Source organism: Oncorhynchus masou, chromosome 3 (assembly GCF_036934945.1).
Source record: "Oncorhynchus masou masou isolate Uvic2021 chromosome 3, UVic_Omas_1.1, whole genome shotgun sequence".
Taxonomy (NCBI): domain Eukaryota; kingdom Metazoa; phylum Chordata; class Actinopteri; order Salmoniformes; family Salmonidae; genus Oncorhynchus; species Oncorhynchus masou.
In genome coordinates, this window is record NC_088214.1 from 9,687,736 (window position 1) to 9,701,674 (window position 13,939).

Consider the following 13,939-nt stretch of genomic DNA (forward strand, 5'->3'; position numbering starts at 1 on the left):
TATTTTTGCCAGATTGCAACCATTTTAGGTTTATACACCCCACCCATAGTCGATAATCACAAGGTTAAATGATCCCAATAAAGAACTAAAGGAGACTGACAGTACTCTGTATAGTCCAAGGATCTCACCTGTTCTGTTAAGAGGTGAATTGGCTCTGAAAGTCAAAACAGCCAAATAGTTCATCTAAATGTGAATTGATTCTAAAAAATGTTATACCTTTATTTAACTAGGCAAGTCAGTTAAGAACAAATTCTTATTTTCAATGACAGCCTAGAAACAGAGAGTTAACTGCCTTGTTCAGGGGCAGAACGACAGATTTTACCTTGTCAGCTTGGGGATTCCATCTTGCAAACTTTCGGTTACTAGTCCCCAACGCTCTAACCACTAGGCTACCTGCCTCCCCAATTGTGGTACGGTTCTAGCGACATAAATCCCTCTACTTTCATATCTCATCAAAATAATTTCACAAATGCTAAATACACTGCATACAATGTTTATAGTGGAATATATCACAGTTGCAAGCAACAGTATTTTTCAGTGACAACACAGGTGGTCGGAGACGCATATAGCTAATTAGCACAGGTACAGTGCATTCAGAAAGTATTCAGACCCCTTGACTTTTTCCACATTTTGTTACGTTACAGCCTAAAACGGATTAAATAAAAAAATGGCCTCATCAATATACACACAATACCCCATAATTACAAAGCAAAAAAGGTTTTCTCCATTTTTGAAAATTTATTAAAAATTAAGACAGAAATACCTTATTTACATAAGTATTCAGGCCCTTTGCTATGAGACTCGAAATTGAGCCCATTGATCATTCTTGAGATATTCATACAACTTGATTGGAGTCCACCTGTGGTAAATTCAATTGATTGGACATGATTTGGAAAGGCACACACCTGTCTACAGTGTATATAAGGCCCCACAGTAGACAGTGCATGTCAGAGCAAAAACCAAGCCATGAGATCGAAGGAATTGTCCTTAGAGCTCCGAGACAAGATTGTATCGAGGCACAGATCTGGGGAAGGGTACCAAAACATGTCTGCAGCATTGACGGTCCCCAAGAACACAGTGGCCTCCATCATTCTTAAATGGAAGAAGTTTGGAACCACCAAGACTCTTCTTACAGCTGGCTGCCCGGTCAAACTGAGCAATCTGGGGAGAAAGGCCTTGATCAGGGATATGTCTAAGAACCGATGGTCACTCTGACAGAGCTCCAGAGTTCCTCTGTGGAGATGAGAGAACCTTCCAGAAGGACAACCATCTCTGCAGCACTCCACCAATCAGGCGTTTATGGTAGAATTGTCAGATGGAAGCCACTCCTCAGTAAAAGGCACATGACAGCCCGCTTGGAGTTTGCCAAAAGGCACCTAAAGGACTCTGACTATGCGAAACAAGATTCTCTGGTCTGATGAAACCAATATTAAACTCTTTGGCCTGAATGCCAAGCATCACATCTGGAGGAAACCTGGCACCATCCCTACAGTGATGCATGGTGGTGGCAGCATCATGCTGTAGGGATGTTTTTCAGCGGCAGAGACTGGGAGACTAGTCAGTATAGAGGGAAAGATGACTGGAGCAAGGTATAGAGAGATGATGAAAACTTGCTCCAGAGTGCTCCAGCCAAGACTACGCAGGAGTGGCTTCAGGACAAGTCTCTGAATGTACTTGAGTGGCCCAGCCAGAGCCCGGACTTGAACCCGATCGAACATCTCTGGAGAGATCTGAAAATAGCTGTGCAGCGACGCTCCCCATCCAACCTGACAGAGCTTGAGAGGATCTGCAGAGAAGAATGGGAGAAACTTCCCAAATACAGGTGTGCCCAGTCTGTAATGTCATACTCAAGAAGACACAAGGTTGTAATTGTTGCCAAAGGTGATTCAACAGAGTACTGAGTAAAGGGTCTGAATACTTATGTAAATATGGTATTTCCATAATTGTATTTTTTATACATTTGCAAAATGTTTTTTCTTTGTAATTGAGGTATTGTGTGTAGATTGACGAAGGAACAAAAAACAACAATAATTGAATCAATTGTAGAAAAAGGATGTAACATAACAAAATGTGGAAAAATGTAAGGGGTCTGAATACTTTCCGAATGCAGTGTTGTCCACTCTGTCTTCCATAAACAAGCGCTGTAACATCCGAATGCAGTGTTGTCCACTCTGTCTTCCATAAACAAGCGCTGTAACATCCGAATGCAGTGTTGTCCACTCTGTCTTCCATAAACAAGCGCTGTAACATCCGGATGCAGTGTTGTCCACTCTGTCTTCCATAAACAAGCGCTTTAACTTGGAGATATGGCCGTATGGGAACACTAACCCCATAAAGGTGTGTATCAATTTAACCTTGAGTTTAAATTATTATTATTTTTCTCCCTGATGTGAAAGATAAGGTCCTTCTGCTTCCTAAACCGTACGTCAGACGATGTGTGTTAATGTTCAGACAGAGCGACGCTGCTCAACAAAAGACGCCTTCGTCCAAAGACTCTTATGTGTGATGTAATGGAACTAAGAGTCATGATCAAGGGCTAAGGTTATACAGGCTGTAAATTGGCCTAGGTAGTGGATGCGCTTATCATTCCATGACCTAATAATACTAATGTTGTAATAATATATTTGGGAATAGGTTTCAAGAAAGGACAAACATCAGCAACCGCATCGTTCAGATTAACTTTATTTCATATCGAGACACATTTCAGAGCAATTTATTTTCACACAACACCCCATCTGTCATTTTGTGTGTCCCAATGGCACCCTATAGTCCCTGTATAGAGCACTACTATGACCAGTGCCCATATGGCTCTGGTCAAAAGTAGTGCACTGCGTATGGAATAGGGTGCCATTTGGAACGGAACCCTAGCCTTCAGGACTGATGATTGATGCAATTAATGTTTAGCTTTTGAAGTACATTTTATTTGGTGAAGCAAAAAACAATTTATGGTGCATTTGTATGTTACAGCCGTTTTGCAACATCTTGTTTGTTTGACATTTGGGTTTTGGAAAGCCCTTCCAGTGTAGTTATTGTCAAAACTCAGTAATATCAATCACAATTACAGGCTTTCTTTGCAGCGGTATCCTCTATGATAACCAGAATGGTGTACTGATCCGTGCAATAACAGACCAATTGTCTGACAGGCAAACACAAAGCACACACACATACTGTAAAAACACACATACTCTGAGTATACAAAACATTATGAACACCTGCTCTTTCCATGACATAGAATAACCAGGTGAATCCATGTTAAAGCTATGATCCCTTATTAATGTCACTTGTTGAATTGACTTCAATCCGTGTAGATGAAGAGGAGGAGACAGGTTAAAGAACGATTGTTAAGCCTTGAGACATTTGAGACATGGATTGTGTATGTGTGCCATTCAGAGGGTGAACGGTCAAGACAAAATATCTAAGTTCCTTTAAACAGGGTATGGTAGTAGGTGCCAGGTCCACCGGTTTGTGTCAAGAACTGCAATGCTGCTGGGTTTTTCACGCTCAACAGTTTCCCGTGTGTATCAAGAATGTTCCACCACCCAAAGGACATCCAGCCAACTTGACACAACTGTGGGAAGCATTGGAGTCAACATGGGCCAGCATCCCTATGGAACGCGTTCGACACCTTGTAGAGTCCATAACCCTGACAAATTGAGGCTGTACTGAGGGCAAAAGGGGGTGCAACTCAATATTAGGAAGGTGTTCCTAATGTCTTGTACACTTAGTGTACACACACACACACACACAACACACACAGACACACACACACACACACACACACACACACACACAGCAGCAGTTAGAGTGGTAATATACGTTTATTTTCAGTGGTAATGGAGGCTGATTTTCTGATTTACTGATTACGTAGGCTTGTTTGTTATTTTCAAAGACAAAATACAAATTGTAAGGTAGTTTTGCTGTTCTTTGCTTAGCTAGACCTTGCATACACACGTACTCACTCATTCACATACACACAGAAATTCAATCTTAACAATAACACATTTCTGAACGTTAGTAATATGTCTCCAGTTCCACCCAACCTACAACAGAGAAAGATTAAAATGAGTCAGACAAGAATGATTGGATTAGTCATCATTACATAGTCTTCCACTCAGTGCTTTAATATGACAAAACCCTTTTAACGCAGTGACTCTCTGATCCCCAGCACATCAATATGATTATTAACATGACTGATTAACATGAGCAAATAACTGTCACGATGAATGATCTTTTGTGAATCTCTCTATTAGTCTCTTCCTTACAGAACAGACACTCAGTGACAGACAACTGGCATCTTCTGTGACTCTCTCTGTCCCTCTCTCTATGTCATTCTATGTCATTCTATGTCACTATGTCACCCACCTCCAGGATACCTCCTGATGATGAGCTTGCGGACCTCATCGTAGATGAAGATTAGGAGACTGTAGGGGAGGGCACAGAACCACCAGGAGACCCTGAAGCAGAGAGAGGGAGAGAGAGACAGAGAGGGAGACAGAGAGGTGGAGAGAGGGAGAGAGAGACAGAGAGGGAGACAGAGAGGTGGAGAGAGGGAGAGAATGAGAGAGAGAGACAGAGAGGTGGAGAGAGACAGAGAGGAGAGAGAGACAGAGAGGGAGACAGAGAGGTGGAGAGAGACAGAGAGGGAGAGAGAGACAGAGAGGGAGACAGAGAGGTGGAGAGAGACAGAGAGGGAGAGAGAGATAGAGAGGGAGACAGAGACAGAGAGGGAGAGAGAGACAGAGAAGGAGAGAGACAGAGAGGGAAAGAGAGAGATAAATAAGGGAGGAGTGTTTGATGGAGTTCATTTTAAAATCTATTCAGGTTCATTCTGAATCCTTGAGATGATAAGAGGGTGTGATCTGAGCAAGGCGTGTGAGGGACTTGTTTTAGGAGTGTTTAGGGTGTTGCAGAGTGGAGACGTGTGTCGTACTGACTTCAGAGGATACAGTTAATTGTAAAATCCACAGAGTTGAGGGTGTGATATGAGCGAGGCGTGTGAGGGACCTGGGGTTAGAATAAAAGACAAGGGGTATCGGGGATGGGATGTCCTTGTGTTTAGGGTGGTGGGTGGTACTGACTTCAGGGGATACAGTTAATTGGGGGTAGAGTAAAAGACAAGGGGTGTCGGGGATGGGATGTCCTTGTGTTTAGGGTGGTGGGTGGTACTGACTTCAAGGGATACAGTTAATTGGGGGTATAAAAGACAAGGGGTGTCGGGGATGGGATGTCCTTGTGTTTAGGGTGGTGGGTGGTACTGACTTCAAGGGATACATGCGGAGGGCGATGTCCATTCCTGGGCAGTAGGATAAAAATGCAGCCAAAGCAGTCTCAGCAAACAGGCCAAAGATCAGGATACGATTCCTATTGAGGAAATGGAGATGGGAGAGTTGGCCAAGACACGTTTAGATTTTTTACAAATTAAAATATATATATATATATAGTTTTTTTATTTAACCTTTATTTAACTAGGCAAGTCAGTTAAGAACAAATTCTTATTTACAATGACGGCCTACACCGGACAAACCCAGACGACGCTGGGCCAATTGTGCGCCGCCCTATAGGACTTCCAATCACGGCCGGTTGTGATACAACCTGGACAAATACAGTACATACTTATACAAAGTTAAAAAATCCTATTCCCTTTATACAACAATACACTACTTTTGCAGAGTCCAATGGGCAGCCCTATAGGACTTCCAATCACGGCCGGTTGTGATACAACCTGGACAAATACAGTACATACTTATACAAAGTTAAAAAATCCTATTCCCTTTATACAACAATACACTACTTTTGATCAGAGTCCAATGGGCAGTGCACTACTTTTGATCAGAGTCCAATGGGCAGTGCACTACTTTTGATCAGAGTCCAATGGGCAGTGCACTACTTTTGATCAGAGTCCAATGGGCAGTGCACTACTTTTGATCAGAGTCCAATGGGCAGTGCACTACTTTTGATCAGAGTCAATGGGCAGTGCAAGAGTCCAATGGGCAGTGCACTCAGAGTCCAATGGGCAGTGCACTACTTTTGATCAGAGTCCATTGGGCAGTGCACTTTTGATCAGAGTCCAATGGGCATCAGTGCAGTGCACTACTTTTGATCAGAGTCCAATGGGCAGTGCACTACTTTTGATCAGAGTCCAATGGGCAGTGCACTACTTTTGATCAGAGTCCAATGGGCAGTGCACTACTTTTCAGAGTCCAATGATCAGAGTCCAATCCAATGGGCAGTGCACTACTTTTGATCACCATTGGGCAGTGCACTTTTTGATCAGAGTCCATTGGGCAGTGGATCAGCCAGTGCACTACTTTTGATCAGAGTCCATTGGGCAGTGCACTACTTTTGATCAGAGTCCATTGGGCAGTGCACTACTTTTGATCAGAGTCCATTGGGCAGTGCACTACTTTTGATCAGAGTCCATTGGGCAGTGCACTACTTTTGATCAGAGTCCATTGGGCAGTGCACTACTTTTGATCAGAGTCCAATGGGCAGTGCACTACTTTTGATCAGAGTCCAATGGGCAGTGCACTACTTTTGATCAGAGTCCATTGGGCAGTGCACTACTTTCAGAGTCCAATGGGCAGTGATCATCAGAGTCCAATGGGCAGTGCACTACTTTTGATCAGAGTCCATTGGGCAGTGCACTACTTTTGATCAGAGTCCACTTTTGGGGGCAGTGCACTACTTTTGATCAGAGTCCATTGGATCAGAGTCAGTGCACTACTTTTGATCAGAGTCCATTGGGCAGTGCACTACTTTTGGATCAGAGTCCAATGGGCAGTGCACTACTTTTGATCAGAGTCCAATGGGCAGTCAGAGTCCATTGGGCAGTGCACTACTTTTGATCAGAGTCCATTGGGCAGTGCACTCAGAGTCCAGTGTCCAATGGGCCACTTTGAGACTCCATTGGGCAGTGCACTCTTTTGATCAGAGTCCATTGGGCAGTGCACTACTTTTGATGCCCTGCTCCAATGAAAGATCAGAGTTCCTCCATTGGTCTTTTTGATCAGCAGATAATGGGCAGTGCACTACTTTTGATCAGAGTCCAATGGGCAGTGCACTACTTTTGATCACACTACTTTTGATCAGAGTCCAATGGGCAGTGCACTACTTTTGATCAGAGTCCAATGGGCTCACTACTTTTGATCAGAGTCCAATGGGCAGTGCAGATCAGAGTCCATTGGGCAGTGCACTACTTTTGATCAGAGTCCATTGGGCAGTGCACTACTTTTGATCAGAGTCCAATGGGCTTCCGCCATGGGCTGCACTACTTTTGATCAGGTCCATGGGCAGTGCACTAATTTGAGAACACACATCTTGGTCTTGCAGATAATCCGTATTGCACCACCACGATGCTCACGAAAACCTGTTGTAGTTGTGAATAAAAAGAAACACTCTTGATGCTTCCAACAGTTTACATTTTTTATTGACTACACTTTTGTATTTTGTATTTTTATTGATGACAGTAGTATGTCAAGGTGTGCGAGTTTACGTTCTAAAAAACATTGCTGTGGATCTGATAAATATAGCTACTATATGGATATGTTAAACCCTCTCAGTCTCACCCATTGCTGTGGATCTGATAAATATAGCTACTGACTATATGGATGTGTTAAACCCTCTCAGTCTCACCCATTGCTGTCCATAGCTGTCCTCCACCTCGTTGTTGGCACGGTCGTCCCAGTTCAGACGGATGCCCAGCAGGGTCTCTGGCCAAAAGCCATTCTCAGCCAGGATCACAAAGTAGGTGAAAAAACCAGCCAGAGCCTGAATCATACCTGGAGAGAGAGAGAGAGAGAGAGAGAGAGAGAGAGAGAGAGAGAGAGACAGAGAGAGAGACAGAGAGAGAGAGAGACAGAGAGAGAGAGAGAGAGAGAGAGAGACAAGTCCATCAGGAAAATATAATATCTGTTTCAATAACTGGCGTGAACAACAGAGGGCAAAAAGACAACGTGCAAAAAGTCAAAGTACGTCCCAAGTTGGCAACCTATTCTCTTTTTGGCACACCTCTTTTGACCACTACCCCTATGGGCCCTGGTCAAATGTAGTGCACTATATAGGGAATAGTATACAATTTGGAACATGCTCAAAATAATTTGTTACAGTACAGTACTTGTGAACAACCATTGATGTGTGCTTTAGTTCTGAGGTGGACATACACAAGGCTAGCATCGCAAATGGAGCCTTATTCCCTATATATTGCACTACTTTTGACCAGGGCCCATAATAGTGTTCCATTTTAGGACACAGAAACATGGATGAGCCTGTCAGGTATTCTGACCTATCTGTCCGTAGGCCATGCTGATCAGTCTGTCGTTCACCAGCTTGTCTGTCTTTGGGCACCTGGGCTGACGTTTCATAATGTCACTCTCAGCCGTCTCATAGGCTAATGAGATAGCAGGAACCTGTAACCAGAGATAGGGGTGAGAGGAGAGTGAGTTAAAGAAGAGAGATGGAGAGAGAGAGAGAGACAGACAGAGAGAGAGAGAGAGAGAGGGAATTTTGAGACAATGTATGACAGACAGAACAATGTGACAAAGTTATATGTTCCGTAATAAGAAAAGGCCTTGACTATTGGTTGAAGGTATTACCAGTGAGGCAACGCAATGTGTGAGTTGAAGTGGAAAATGGACATAACCCAGTGTGAGACTAGAGTCTTCACAGCAGTGGATACAAATCCAGTTTGCTTTATAAGATTGAGTAGCTCTCACCCTGACCCAGGGCAGGGTAGTGGTGAGTTATAGATTGAAAGGTAATGTACGATCAAGCTGAGAGAATGTCTGCTTGTGACTGAGTGTCGAGGAGCAGAAATATGACCTGTGCATATAAAGTGGAAAAGGGAAACCTGCACTCACTGAAATAGTCTTTAAGATGTAATGTTCTTTAGCATCAGAAGAAAAGCTCAAACAAATGGACTGCTAAAGAACATTACAACTTAAAGGGACCGATTAAGTTGTCCTGGACTAAAAAGCACTTTCAATGGTGATCCTCCATTGAGCTTTTACGTCCAGGAATAATGCTTAATCTGTGTCCGGGAAACCGCCCCAAAGACTTTCAGTGTGCGGCTTTTCCTTTTCCAGTCAGTTTAGCGGGTCCTCACCATGTCTGTGCCCAAGTCGATACAGAGGATGGTGACGGTGCCCAGGGGCAGGGGAATGCTGGCAATGATGAAGAGGAGGAAGGGGCTGATCTCTGGAATGTTGCTTGTCAGTGTGTAGGCGATAGACTTCTTCAAGTTATCAAAGATCAGACGACCTGTTTGGGATTGAAGAAGAACAGATAGATTACGTTTTTTCTTTCCTTCCTTCCTTCCTTCCTTCCTTCCTTCCTTCCTTCCTTCCTTCCTTCCTTTTCCTTCCTTCCTTCCTTCCTTCCTTCCTTCCTTCCTTCCTTCCTTCCTTCCTTCCTTCCTTCCTTCCTTCCTTCCTTCCTTCCTTCCTTCCTTCCTTCCTTCCTTCCTTCCTTACCTTCCTTCCTTCCTTTCCTTCCTTCCTTCCTTCCTTCCTTCCTTCCTTCTCCTTCCTTCCTTCATTCCTTCCCTCCTTCCTTACCTTCCTCCACTCCAGTGACAATAGAGGCGAAATTGTCATCCAGGAGGATCATGTCTGCAGCCTGCTTGGAGACGTCAGACCCAGCAATCCCCATAGCAACCCCAATGTCAGCCTTCTTCAGGGCAGGCGAGTCGTTCACTCCGTCCCCAGTAACCGCCACGATTGCCCCCTAGAACAAGAGAATTCAGAGTCAGTAAATAAGACCAGACACCAGTCTCAACGTCAACAGTGAAGAGGCGACTCCGGGATGCTGGCCTTCTAGGCAAAGTTGCAAAGAAAAAGCCATATCTCAGACTGGCCAATAAAGATAAAAGATTAAGATGGGCAAAATAACACAGACACTGGACAGAGGAAGTCTGCCTCTGAGAATGGTGTTGTGCAGTTACTATTTAATGAAGCTGCCAGTTGGGGACTTGTGAGGTGTCTGTTTCTCAAGCTAGACACTCTAATGTACTTGTCCTCTTGCTCAGTTGTGCACCGGGGCCTCCCACTCCTCTTTCTATTCTGGTTAGAGCCAGTTTGCGCTGTTCTGTGAAGGGAGTAGTACACAGCGTTGTACGAGATCTTCAGTTTCCTGGCACGGAATAGTCTTAATTTCTCAGAACAAGAATAGACTGACGAGTTTCAGAAGAAACTTATTTGTTTCTGGCCATTTTGAGCCTGTAATCAAACACACAAATGCTGATGCTCCAGATACTCAACTAGTCTAAAGAAGTCCAGGTTTATTGCTTCTTTATTCAGGACAACAGTTATCAGATGTGCTAACATAATTGCAAAAGGGTTTTCTAATGATCAATTTGCCTAAAATTATAAACTTGGATTAGCTAACACAACGTGCCATTGGAACACAGGAGTGATGGTTGCTGATAATGGGCCTCTGTACGCCTACGTAGATATTCCATTAAAAATCTGCCGTTTCCAGCTACAATAGTAATTTACACCATTAACAATGTCTACATTGTATTTCTGATCAATTTGATGTTATTTTAATGGACAAAAAATTTGCTTTTCTTTCAAAAACAAAGACATTTCTAAGTGACCATGAACTTTTGAACAGTAGTGAAAAGTTTTATGAAATGACAATTTTGGGGCTATTTTCCCATCAAATATTTTTCTCTAGGGATAATAGCTTCCCAGTATCTAACTCTGAACAGGAGAATAGATTGAGAATCCCTGACTCATGCTTTAATTATAGAGATTCAAACACACACACACACCCGCACACACACGCACACACACACACAGAGATCCTTTCACCGTTCTCTGGCAGCCCTCTACGATGATGAGTTTCTGCTGAGGTGACGTGCGGGCGAACACTATCTCAGTGTGGTTCCTGAGTAGGTCATCCAGGTACTCTGCACTCATGTCCTTCAGGTCCCCTCCATGCACCACACAGGCCTTGGCATCCCTGGAAGAGACACACAGACACCAGCCCCCAGTGAAAAACCACACAAATACACAGATACACACACACACGGGCGCGAACAGTCACACACACAAACTCTCACATATGCACGGACGCACGCACATACACACACACACACAGGCACACACACACTCTCTGGGAGATGCCGATACAAGCCAACAGTGGGGGGGGGGTGTTTAGTTTATTTAAAAATGTAAAGCAAAGTAAACATATAACATTATGCACGTGATTAAGAATAATCTAGGATAAACACAGAAAAGTAAACAGTTTATTTCCATTGTGGTCTTCCTTCATGGTCGCATTTGTCATATGTGTCAGGGTAAAAAACAGAAGCAACAATGTAATGACATATTAGAACAGCACGCAGACCTGGAAAGTCATACATACACACAGCGCACACACACCTGGGGTTGACTTGACTCAGGGGAATATTCAGTCTTTCAGCGATGTCCTCCACAGTCTCGTTGCCCTCGGAGATGATACCCACGCCTTTAGCGATGGCTTTGGCAGTGATGGGATGGTCGCCAGTCACCATGATGACCTGACGGCATAGAGAATCATAAACATCATATGTCATCTATACCTGTCACCGTGACAACCTGAAAGCATAGAGAATAATAAACATCATCACAACTATAAACACATCATATGTCATCTATACCTGTCACCGTGACGACCTGACAGCATAGAGAATCATAAGCATCATCACAACTATAAACACATCATATGTCATCTATACCTGTCACCGTGACGACCTGACAGCATAGAGAATCATAAACATCATCACAACTATAAACACATCATATGTCATCTATACCTGTCACCGTGACGACCTGACAGCATAGAGAATCATAAGCATCATCACAACTATAAACACATCATGTCATCTATACCTGTCACCGTGACAACCTGACAGCATAGAGAATCATAAACATCATCACAACTATAAACACATCATATGTCATCTATACCTGTCACCGTGACGACCTGACAGCATAGAGAATCATAAACATCATCACAACTATAAACACATCATATGTCATCTATAGCTGTCACCGTGACGATCTGACGGCATAGAGAATCATAAACATCATCACAACTATAAACACATCATATATCATCTATACCTGTCACCGTGACGACCTGACGGCATAGAGAATCATAAACATCATCACAACTATAAACACATCATATGTCATCTATACCTGTCACCGTGACGACCTGACGGCATAGAGAATCATAAACATCATCACAACTATAAACACATCATGTCATCTATACCTGTCACCGTGACGACCTGACAGCATAGAGAATCATAAACATCATCACAACTATAAACACATCATGTCATCTATACCTGTCACCGTGACAACCTGACAGCATAGAGAATCATAAACATCATCACAACTATAAACACATCATGTCATCTATACCTGTCACCACATGAACTGTACTTCTGCTTGTTCCTTGTTTTGCTCATTTATAGACTTGCAGGAGATTTTATATATATATATGTAGTATGTCATATCTACTTTCATTTTACTCTAGTAACTCAAAATGCCCAAGTTTTCCATCATTTCCATTTGTAGGATTCCCAAATTTCCTAATTACCCCCTACGGATTCCAAGAATCTTACCATCATGATTTCTGGAAAACCTGGGACTTTGGGAAAGTTCAATTTTTTTTGTGATTGTTGGATTGGTTAATTGATTGATTGGTTGGCTGATTAATTTATTTGTTAGTTGGTTGGCTGGTTGATTTATTGATTAGTCAGTTAGTTGGTTGGTTTATTCACTGATTAGTTAGTTGGTGGTTTGGTTGATTGATTCATTTATTTGTTAGTTGGTTGGCTGGCTGGTTGGTTGGTTGATTTATTGATTTGTTTGTTAGTTGGTTGGTTGTTTAATTGATTTGTTGGTTGGTTGATTAATTGATAAGTTAGTTTGTTGGTTGGTTTATTCACTGATTAGTTAGTTTGTTGGTTGGTTGATTAATTGATTAGGTGGTTGGTTGGTTGGTTAATTAATTGATTAGTTAGTTGGTTGGTTGGTTGATTGATTAATTGAATAGTTAGTTTGTTGGTTGATTAATTGTTTTTTTGGTTGGTTGGTGAATTGATTAATTAGTTGGTTGTTAGTTGATTAATTGATTAGTTGGTTGGTTGAGTAATTGATTAGTTGGTTGGTTGATTCATTAATTAGTTAGTTAGTTGGTTGGTTGTTGGTTGATTCATTGATTAGATGGTTTGTTGATCAAATGGTTTGTCGGTTTGTTTATTGATTAGGTGGTTGGTTGAATGGTTTGTCGGTTTGTTTATTGATTAGGTGGTTGAATGGTTTGTTGATTGGTTTATTGATTAGGTGGTTGGTTGAATGGTTTGTCGGTTTGTTTATTGATTAGGTGGTTGGTTGAATGGTTTGTTGTTTGGCTTATTGATTAGGTGGTTGGTTGAATGGTTTGTTGGTTGAATGGTTGAATGGTTTGTTGGTTGAATGGTTGAATGGTTTGTTGGTTGGTTTATTGATTAGGCGGTTGGTTGAATGGTTTGTTGGTTTATTGTGCCACTCACCTTAATCCCTGCGGAGCGGCATTTCCCCACAGCGTCGGGGACGGCGGCGCGAGGAGGGTCGATCATGGACATGAGACCAACGAAACACAGCCCTTTTATGGGGAAGTTGACTTCCTCACAGTCAAAGGAGAAGCCCCGAGGGAACTGGGCCGGAGACAGTGGCAAGTGGCAGAACCCTGATGGAGAGAGAAACACAACATACAGACAGGAATTCTTATTTTTGTAATTTTGGGGTGGAAGGAGATGTAGGTTCTGAGGTTCTTTTGTATTTTATTGAGTGTTTATGATGGGACAGATATAAGGAACAGATCAGGAGATGGAACATGAAGACGAAAGGCACAGATAATAGCCAGGTGTGGTCCGGATATAGAAAACATAATGCCGTTTTGGACT

At 42.7% G+C, this 13,939-nt stretch overlaps 1 pseudogene; it reads right to left on the minus strand.

Annotated features, from left to right (window-relative positions):
• Window positions 1-3,797: 3,797 nt before the first annotated feature.
• Window positions 3,798-13,939, minus strand: part of LOC135518921 (sodium/potassium-transporting ATPase subunit alpha-2-like) — a 33,518-nt pseudogene continuing 23,376 nt past the window's right edge.